This window comes from Neophocaena asiaeorientalis, unplaced genomic scaffold (genome assembly GCF_003031525.2).
Source record: "Neophocaena asiaeorientalis asiaeorientalis breed wild unplaced genomic scaffold, Neophocaena_asiaeorientalis_V1.1 scaffold614, whole genome shotgun sequence".
NCBI lineage: Eukaryota > Metazoa > Chordata > Mammalia > Artiodactyla > Phocoenidae > Neophocaena > Neophocaena asiaeorientalis.
In genome coordinates, this window is record NW_020172990.1 from 329253 (window position 1) to 339784 (window position 10532).

A 10532-nucleotide genomic window follows, 5' to 3' on the forward strand; every position below is an offset into this window, starting at 1 on the left:
GGAGCCTGTTTCCCCACTTTTGTGCCCTGCAAAGGCGGTAGACACAGACCCTCTCTGTCATTATGTGCCCTGCTTAGGGGAGGGGGGGTCTCTATGAGCCCTGCATCAGGATGTGGAAGGAGTCAGGACATGGTATTTGTTGGAGGTTCTCCAGGGACGACCCCAGGTTCTATTCACACACCTCCTTGATCCCCCCCCGGGGGGTCAGGCCCCCCTTCTTGCCCAAATCAATCACTCTCTTTGCTTGACCCTGAAGTGTCACTCCTGAGATACCCCAAATAGTCAAGGGGCTATCACCACTCACAGTTTACTGCAGTTGTGCTCTCCGGTGGAAGTGTTCCCCCTTTAAGGCATTCAAACTTCAAACCAGCAGAGTTCAGGGTAGCAGGAACAGGAAGCAAACATTTAAAGAGTGAGTCATCGGTTGTGACCCCGTAGGGTTCCCAGGTCTTGTGTAATCTGGCATCATGTATGTGCCACTGGTTCAGAGTGCTTACCCGTCCTGCAGGAGAGCAACTCAACCCCAAAGATGCTGTCTCCAACCTGGCACTGAAACCCAGTCTCAAACAGGACGTGCCTCTGTTCTCTGAGAGTAGCTGCTTTCGGGTGATCAAGTACACGGCCCCGCCCCCTAACTTCCTAATAAACTGGGTTCCTTGATCAGAAGCAATATTGTGTGTGTTAACATGACGGTGAATAGGATCATTGAACGTGTACACAGATGCTGCCGTTGGCAGGAGTGAGGAAGGCAAGGAAAGCAAATACAACCCAGAGTTAATTACAACCCAGGCAGGAAAAAGTCATTGCCCAATCCATGATGGAAAGGGTCCAATGTGCTCCTCGGGTGACCAGGTATTTGGCTGGTCTCCCTAGGAAACCGTACCACACTGGGGGCCCAGCGCTGCTTGCAGCTGCCAGCAAGGTGGGCCGACATCAGTGACAAAGTTCCATAGCTTTGATGAAGCAAATCCATACATAGCCCACCATGGCTGCTTTGTTCAAAAGCCCATTAAGCAGGTACTGGGGAGACTTGGGGAAGAAGCTGACGGAGAGCCACAGAAGTCATCTGATCTACTTAAGTCTTAATAGCACTCTCTGTAATGGAGGGTTTTGAGGGAAGAGTTTACCTGGGTACAGATTATGAACTGGTTTTTGCTCCCAACATTTCTGACACCAAATGTGTGTGTGTGTTGGGTTTTTTGTTTTGTTTTTGTTTTTGTTTTCACATCAACCACCAGTTCTCTAACTCTGGACACGAAATGAGTGTCCAATGATTCAATTCTTTTTTTTTTTTTTTTAATAAATTTATTTATTTATTTTTGGCTGCATTGGGTGTTCGTTGCTGAGCGGGGGGCTACTCATTGCGGTGGCTTCTCATTACGGAGCACAGGCTCTAGGCGCGTGCGCTGGGTAGTTGTGGCACACGGGCTTAGTTGCTCCGCGGCATGTGGGATCTTCCCAGACCAGGGCTCGAACCCGTGTCCCCTGCATTAGCAGGCGGATTCTTAACCACTGTGCCACCAGGGAAGTCCTCAGTTCAATTCTGAATCTGGGTATACTAACCACTTGGAGTTATCATCAGACCCCACAAGTTAAGGGCTCAGTCCCACAAGGCCACCCCCACTTCAAACTCCAGCCACAAGTCCCAGGCCTCCCATACTTCTGAGGACAGTGGGAATATCCCCTCCAAATAAAGGAGTTATTACATGTTGAACCCTTTACCACTACCAAATGAGATAAAATCTCCATTACAGCAGATATTCCTTAGCCTGTTTTGTTCTCACATAGGAGACATTCATAAATATATTTGTTCATAAATGAACGAAATTTTCATTTTCAACTGGCTAGAAAACTGGGGTTCCCAGGACTCCCTCCTTGGGTTCCATAATTTGCTAGAATGGCTCGCAGAACTCAAGAAGGCCCTTTACTTAGTACTACTGACTTATTATAAAGGATGCAACTTGGGAACAGCCAAACAGAAGAGATACACAGAGCAAGGTATGGGGGAGGGATGCAAAGCTCCCATGCCCTCTCCGGGCTCACCGCCTCCCAGCACCGCGATGCAGTTACCAAGCTGGAAGCCTTCTGAATCCCGTTGTTCAGGCTGTTTATGGAATTTCCATTATGGAAGCATGGTTGATTAAATCACTGGCCATCAGTGAACAAGCTCAATCTCCCTAGCCTCTCTGCAGGTCAGGGAGTGGGGCTGAAAGTTCCAATCCTCTAATCACATGATTGGTTCTTCGTGCAACCAACCCCCATCCAGAGCTAACTAGGGGCCTATCAAGAGTCATCTCATTAGTATAAACTCAGGTAGGGTTGAAGGGGGCTTATTATGAATAACAAAAGACAACCCTCCCACCCCTATCGCTCAGGAAATTACAAGCATTTTAGGAACTTGGTGCAGGGAACTGAGGACAAAAACCAAATATACAGATCTTTTTTTTTTTTTAATTTATTTATTTTTGGCTGCATTGGGTCTTCATTGCTGCGCACAGGCTTTCTCTAGTTGCGGCGAGCGGGGGCTACTCTTCATTGCAGTGCGTGGGCTTCTCATTGCGGTGGCTTCTCTTGTGGAGCACGGGCTCTAGGCGCGCAGGCTTCAGTAGTTGTGGCACATGGGCTCAGTAGTTGTGGCTCACGGGCTCTAGAGCGCAGGCTCAATAGTTGTGGCACAGGGGCTTAGCTGCTCCGCAGCATGTGGGACCCGTGTCCCCTGCATTGGCAGACAGATTCTTTTTTTGTTTGTTTGTTTTGTTTTTTTTTTTGTTTTTGTTTTTGTTTTTGCGGTACACGGGCCTCTCACTGTTGTGGCCTCTCCCGTTGCGGAGCGCAGGCTCCGGACGCGCAGGCTCAGCGGCCATGGCTCACGGGCCCAGCCGCTCCGCGGCACGTGGGATCTTCCTGGACCGGGGCACGAACCCGTGTCCCCTGCATCGGCAGGCGGACTCTCAACCACTGCGCCACCAGGGAAGCCCCGGCAGACAGATTCTTAACCACTGCGCCACCAGGGAAGCCCCAATGTACAGATCTTATGTCATTGTAACACACAGATCTTTCCTTACTCTGGGTCCAGTGGAAAATTTCATGCATTTATCAACAAATATATTTATGAGTGTCTCCTATGTGAGAACAAAACAGGCTAAGGAATATCTGCTGTAATGGAGATTTTATCTCATTTGGTAGTGGTAAAGGGTTCAACATGTAATAACTCCTTTATTTGGAGGGGATATTCCCACTGTCCTCAGACTGTTGGATTCTCAGGAATGTCCCTGAGTGATAGGCTTCCCAATTTTTATGGGGTTTATCTCCCATGCTCTGGCATGTGTGTGTGTGTGTTTTATTAATACATACAGTGTATCTATCTGCTCTTTCCTGCTTTCAAGGTCTTATCAGTATGATGTCATCCGTGCAATTGACCAGAACGGAATCTATGGGGTACTGAAAGCACAAGTTGCTTTTATAGGAGAATTTGGTGATTCTGGAACCATATCATACAGCATATCTCTAGCCTGGGAAAAGATCAAAATTCAAAACTTGAAGTACAGTTTCTACTGTACGCAAATCGTTTTTGCACCATTGTAAGATCAAACAATTGTACGTCAAACCATCATAAGCGGGGGACTGTCTGTATTCTTTCTTTCCTTGCCTGTATTGAAGTGGATGTCTCCCCCTAATCCGTTCTCTGGCCATAACATCTTTTTGTTATCTATGGACCTCCTGGTCACTTGCCCTCATTTTCCACATGGTTTCCTGAAATTCTATAGAGAGCATCCCACCAGATATGCCATGAACAGGTCATATTGTTTTCCCCCAGCCCTCAGAGTGGCCTGGTTGCCTCTGGCTGTTGCCAGACTCATCTGTTCATCTCCATGAGCTACAAAAAATATTATCATGTTTTTATTTGCCCCACGATGTGAAAATGCTGGGAAGCACTGACTTAGAAGGCCTGCCACGTGAACATTACCCTCCACACCATAGCAGTCACCTATCCACTCAGTTCTCCACGCCTCTCAGACATCAACCATTTCTCCTTCTATCTTACTTTCTCAGCAATGGCCACTTACGACCTTTTCTTAACTTGATAGGTACCCCCAGTCCATCAGCCCTCTCTTTTCTTTGCTTTCCTCTTTCTTCAGATATGATTCCACGGTCCATCATTTCAATGACCCTCTTTTCATGTTAGGATATCTAACATTCCTCTGCCCCTCTGTCTTTGTATCACCCCAGTCTTTGAAAATAAAAAAAGAAAGAGCCCATCTATAGATGATGTAAATAGACATTTCTCCAAAGAAGACATACAGATGGCCAAAAAGCATGTGAAAAGTTGCTCAACATCGCTAATTATTAGAGAAATGCAAATCAAAAGTACGATGAGGTATCACCTCACACAGGTCAGAATGGCCGTCATAAAAAAGTCTACAAACAGTAAATGCTGGAGCGGGTGTGGAGAGAAGGGAACCTTCCTACACTGTTGTTTGGAATGTAAATTTGTACACCCACTATGGAGAACAGTGTGGAGGTTCCTTAAAAAACTAAATAGAAAAAAAAAGAAAAAAAAAAAAAAACTAAATAGAACTACCACATGATCCAGCAATCCCACTCCTGGGCATTCATCCGGAGAAAACCATAATTTGAAAAGATACATGCATTGGAATGTTCATTGCAGCATTATTCACAGTAGCCAAGAAGTGGAAACAACCTAAATGTCCAATCGACAGATGAATGGGTAAAGAAGATGTGGTACGTATATACAATGGACTGTTAGCCATGAAAAAGAATGAAATAATGCCATTTACAGCAACATGGACGGACCTAGAGGTGATCGTACTAACGAAGTAAGGCAGACAGATAAAGACAAATATCACACGATATCACTTATATGTGGAGTCTAAAAATGGTCACAAATTAACTTATTTACAAAACAGAAACAGACTGACAGACTTCAAAAACAAACGTATGGTTACCATATGGGAAAGGGGGTAGGGATAAATTAGGAGTTTGGGATTGACATATACACACTACTATATATAAAATAGATCATCAACAAGAACCTACTGTATAGCACAGGGAGCTCTACTCAATATTCTGTAATAACCTATATGGGGAAAGAATCTGAAAAAAGAATAGATATATGTACATGTATAACTAAATCACTTTGCTCTACACCTGAAACTAACACAACATTGTAAATCAACTATACTCCAATATAAAATAAAAATTTTTAAAAAAGAAAAAATTCGGGCTTCCCTGGTGGCGCAGTGGTTGAGAGTCCGCCTGCCGATGCGGGGGACACGGGTTCGTGCCCCGGTCCGGGAAGATCCCACATGCCGCGGAGCGGCTGGACCCGTGAGCCATGGCCGCTGAGCCTGCGCGTCCGGAGCCTGTGCTCCACAATGGGAGAGGCCACGGCAGTGAGAGGCCTGCGTACTGCAAAAAATAAATAAATAAATTTAAAAAGAAAAAATTTAAAAAAGAAAAAGCACATCTATCAGGGGTTTTTTGTTTTCTTTTGTTTTTCCTCCTGTGCTTGCCCTTAAGCGATTAAGCATTGCTGGAGAAACTCATATTACAAGGCATAGAGACAGGGTGACCAAACTCACATGCGTCCTCAGTACTGCCCACAATCTCACTGCAATCATCTGGTAAACTCATTCTCATTCCCATAGGGACAAGCACACAATTTTTATGTTCTTCGACCTCTGCCCTCAGCCCCCATTCTCAGCCTATGACCTACTTCTTTATTTAGAGAGGTAACAGAAGCCGTTGACTGGTAAGCCCCTCAACTTCCTTATACTGAAGCCCAAATGTGACTATATTTCCAGGGCTGCTCTTGAACAATAGTGATGATTTTATGCTAATCCTTCTTCTTGTCTTTATTTTTTTGCATTTTTTTCCTTTTTTAAAATTGTAGTGTAGTTGATGTACAATATTCTATAAGTTACAGGTGTACAATATGGTGATTCATAATTTGTAAAGGTTATACTCCGTTTATAGTTATTATAGAATATTGGCTATATTCCCTGTGCTGTGCAATGTGTTCTTGTAGCTTATTTTATACATAACAGCTTGTACCGCTTAATCTCCTACCCCTATACCGCCCCCCCCGCCGCACTCCCCACTGGTAACCACTAGTTTGTTCTCTATATCTGAGTCTGTTTCTTTTTTGTTGTTGTTGCTATATTAACTAGCTTGTTGTATTTTTTACATTCCGCATATAAGTGATATCATACAGTATTTGTCTTTCCCTGTCTGACCTATTTCACTTAGTATAATGCCCTCCAAGTCCATCCATGTTTTTGCAAATGGCAAATTTTCCTTCTTTTTTATGGCTGAGTAGTATTCCATTGTGTGTGTGTGTGTGTGTGTGTGTGTGTGTGTGTACCTTATATATATATAATATATATTGGAAGGAAAATTCTTTAAGTTCTTAACCTTTTGACCTTGCAAGTAACTGATGCTGTTAGTCCCTCCTTCTAACTTGAAACTGTCCTCTAGGATTGTATGGCATGTCGTCCTCCTGGCTTTCCTCTTGCTTCTTCGGGCTTCCTTTACAAGCTCATGTTCCTTTTTTTTTTTTTTTTTTTAGGTACGTGGGCCTCTCACTGTTGTGGCCTCTCCCGCCGCGGAGCACAGGCTCCGGACGCGCAGGCTCAGCGGCCGTGGCTCACGGGCCCAGCCGCTCCGCGGCATGTGGGATCTTCCCGGACCGGGACACGAACCCGTGTCCCCTGCATCGGCAGGCGGACTCCCAACCACTGCATCACCAGGGAAGCCCCCAAGCTCATGTTCCTTTAAATACTAGAGCTCCTCAAGGCTCTTTCCCGGACTTCTACACTTCTCACGACATACTCTCGCTAGGGGATTCCATACACCCCTGGCTTCAGGGAGCCCTGATGAGTAAATGACCCATGTAGTAGAGAAGATGCTCATTCAGCTGCTATAACAAAGGCAAAATATCAATGGTCTAAACCAGCGCTGACCAATAGAAAAATAATGTGAGCCACACGAGTAATGTAAAATTTTCTAGTAGCCACATTAAAAAGAAGTAACACAACTGAGTTAGTTTTAACAACGTACCTTATTTTAATCCAATCTATCAAAATATTATCATTTCAGTGTGTGATACCAGCTGCATTTCAAATGCTCAATGGCCACACATGGCTCATGGCTACCATATTGGACAATGCAGGTCTAGAAAAGGTAATGGTATATTTTTCTTTCTTGTAGCAATCCGAGAGTTGGCAATCCAAGGTTGATATGATACCTCCATGGTCTCAAGGAGTCATTCTCTGTTGTTGTGTTGTCACCTTTGACAAGGGCTTCCACGTGGGCTCTAGCATATGACCCAGATCAAACCACTATATTGTCGTTGCCGCCACAGGAAGAGGACAGGGGAAGGGGTTGGCATGCTTCTTTCCTTTTAAGTGTGTGATCCTGAAGCTACACATATTCCTTGTGTATCTTACTGTTCAGAACTTAGTTGCATGGCCACACAGAGCTGTAAGGGAGACTGGGAAATACGGTCTTTTTTTTTTTTTTTAAACACTGCTATATTTAAAATGAATAACCAACAAGGACCTACTGTATAGCACAGGGAACTTTGGTAAATGTTCTGTAACAACCTAAATGGGAAAAGATTTGAAAAAGAATAGATACGTGTATATGTATAACTGAATTACTCTGTTGTACACCTGAAACTAACACAACATTGTTGATCAACTATACTCTAATATAAAATAAAAATTAAAAAAAAAAAAGGAAATACAGTCTTCAGTTCGGGAAACAGATGCCCAGAAAAATCTTCTATTACAGAGGGAAGAAACTGGGGGAAACTACTGGTAACCTCTGAAACCTCTGCTATGACTCACAGGAATATACAGCAACTCAGATTACTCCTCTGACCTCCAGACATGCATATCCCGGTGCTTACCGAGTCTCCACTTGGATGTCACAAAGGTCCAAACTCATACATCCAAAGTTAACGGGGGATCTTTCCTCCAGTGCACTGTGTGTATCACCAGTAAATGTCACTACCTGCCATCCTGTTGCATAAGCCAGAATTCTAAGACTTGCCATTGATACTGTCATTTCTCATACCCTCCCACATCCAGTCTATCACCAAGTCCCATCACCTCCTATATTCTCTCTCTCTCTCTTTTTTTTTTTTTTTTGGCCATGCTACGTGGCATGCGGGATCTTAGTTCCCCAACCAGGGATCGAACCCCTGCCCCCTGCATTGCAAGCACAGAGTCTTAACCACTGGACCACCGGTGAAGTCCCCTATATTTTCTTTCAAATTCATCAACTTCTATACATCTCTTTTTAGTCACATGTTGCTGGGTAATACATTTCCCCAAAGGGATGAAATTCTGATACATGCTGCAGCATGGATGAACCTTGAAAACCTTATGCTTAGTAAAATAAGCCAGACGCATAAGGATAAATATTGTAGGATTCCACTTACATGAGCTACCTAGAGTAGTCAAATTCATAGAGACAGAAAGTAGAATAGTATTTACACAGGGCTGGGGGCAGAGGGAATGGGAGTTAGTATTTAAGAGATCCAGAGTTTTAGTCTGATGATGAAAAAGTTCTGGACATGTATAGTGGGGATGGTTGCACCACCGTGTGAATGTACTTAATGCCACTGAAGTGTATGCTCAAAAATGGTTAAAATGGTGAATTTTATGTTATGTGTTTTTTAACACAAAAGTTAAAAGAAAGAGGAGCCTGGCCAATCTCGAAGAAGAATAAGGAAGCTGAAAGACTTATGCTACTTGGTTTCAAGACTTACTCATGGGGACTTCCCTGGTGGCGCAGTGATTAAGAATTTGTCTGCCATGCAGGGGACACGGGTTCGAGCCCTGGTCTGGGAAGATCCCACACGCCGCAGAGCAACTAAACCCCTGCGCCACAACTACTGAGCCGCGCTCTAGAGCCCGCAAGTCACAACTACTGAGCCCCCATGCCACAACTACTGAAGCCCCCGTACCTAGAGCCCATGCTCCGCAGCAAGAGAAGCCACTGCAATAAGCTCGCGCACCACAAGGAAGAGTAGGCCCCGCTTGCTGCACCTAGAGGAAGCCTGCGAGCAGCAACGAAGACCCAATGCAGCCAAAAAAAAAAAAAAAAAAGACTTATTTATGAAGCCAAGTAATTGAATGACTTGGTACTGGCACAACGCTAGACAGATAGAGCCTTGGAACAGACTGGAAAGATCAGAATGGAAAGGGAGAGGAAAACAGGAGATTATTAATACCCTGAACCTCTTTTTAAATTTATTTTTAGAATGTTTGAGAATGGTTAATGGAATTATCCAAATACCACTGGGATGGACTTTTGCCAGGTCCACGCTTGCTGGACTGAACAAAAGGAATCCTCAGAGTGATTCAGTTCCTGATGTTCTCTGTGCCTCAAAAAACCCATCCTCAGAAGCACATCTCTAGAATCTTCCGTATCTAAGCAACCCTCTTCCTCTGATCGGGTGTCTCTGGTTCTTAGACCACCAAGCACCAAAAGGATGAATGGATTTCTGTGTCCCTTAGGGCAGCGCTGTCCACATTTCTAGTAGCCACATTTAAAAATATAAAGAGACAGGCGAAGTAAACTTTAATCACATATTATATTTAACCCAAATTATTGATATGTGTTACATGATTTTTTTGGAAAAAATTTCTCGATGAGACCTACTTGTTGGTCATGATGATGGTGGTAGCCTGTACTCTCTTTAAAATTCAGTGGGTATTTTGCGCATTTTTTTTTTTTTTTGGCCACGCCGAGCATGTGGGATCTTAGTTTCCTGTGACCCCTGCAGTGGAAGCTCGGAATCTCAACCACTGGACCACCAGGGTAGTCCTGGTATTTTGTACTTAGAGTACATCCCAATTCGGATGCTAAGGTTTCAAGGGAAATGTGGCATCTGTTCGTAAAATTCATAAAATGTACAGTTGAAAAGGTTAATTCACATGGCCAAGTTGTCCAAACATACTTAAAAGGTACTAACTAAACCGAGTATTCACTTTTAGACAAATTAGTTAAACGTAAATAAAATTTAAAATTCAGTTCCAGGATGTCCCTGGTGGCGCAGTGGTTAAGAATCCACCTGCCAATGCAGGGGACAAATTAAAAAAATAAAAATAAATTTATTTTAAAAATAAATAAATAAAATTCAGTTCCTTAGTCCCACTGGCCACATTTCAAGCACTCAAGGAGGTCATCATATTGGATTAAAATGTGTTAATTCCTTTTGCTCAGAATGGAACCCTCAGTTTTTCAGAGTGTGCCAGCCTGTACTAGCATACAGATTCCAGCAGTATTTTAAAAAATAATACTTTGTGACTAAGTGGGGTTTATTTTAGGAATGGGAGGATGGCTAATATTCGGACATCTTTAATGAGATTTATGCTATGAACAGAGCCAAGTAGAAAAAAAAATCATGTGACTATCCCATATGTGCCAGAAGAGTATTTGACAAAATTTAATTTAAAAAAAAAATTGGGGGGCTTCCCTGGTGGCGCAGTGGTTGAGAG

At 43.6% G+C, this 10532-nt stretch overlaps 1 protein-coding gene across 2 annotated transcripts in view; it reads right to left on the reverse strand.

Annotated features, from left to right (window-relative positions):
• MYADM (myeloid associated differentiation marker) overlaps positions 1 to 1230 on the reverse strand; it is an 8610-nt gene extending 7380 nt beyond the window's left edge. For both annotated transcript variants that reach the window (XM_024742205.1, XM_024742204.1), the window contains exon 1: positions 305 to 1230. The gene's annotated coding sequence lies outside the window, so the exon portion shown is untranslated. The remainder of the gene's footprint in view (positions 1 to 304) is intronic.
• Positions 1231 to 10532: the final 9302 nt, after the last annotated feature.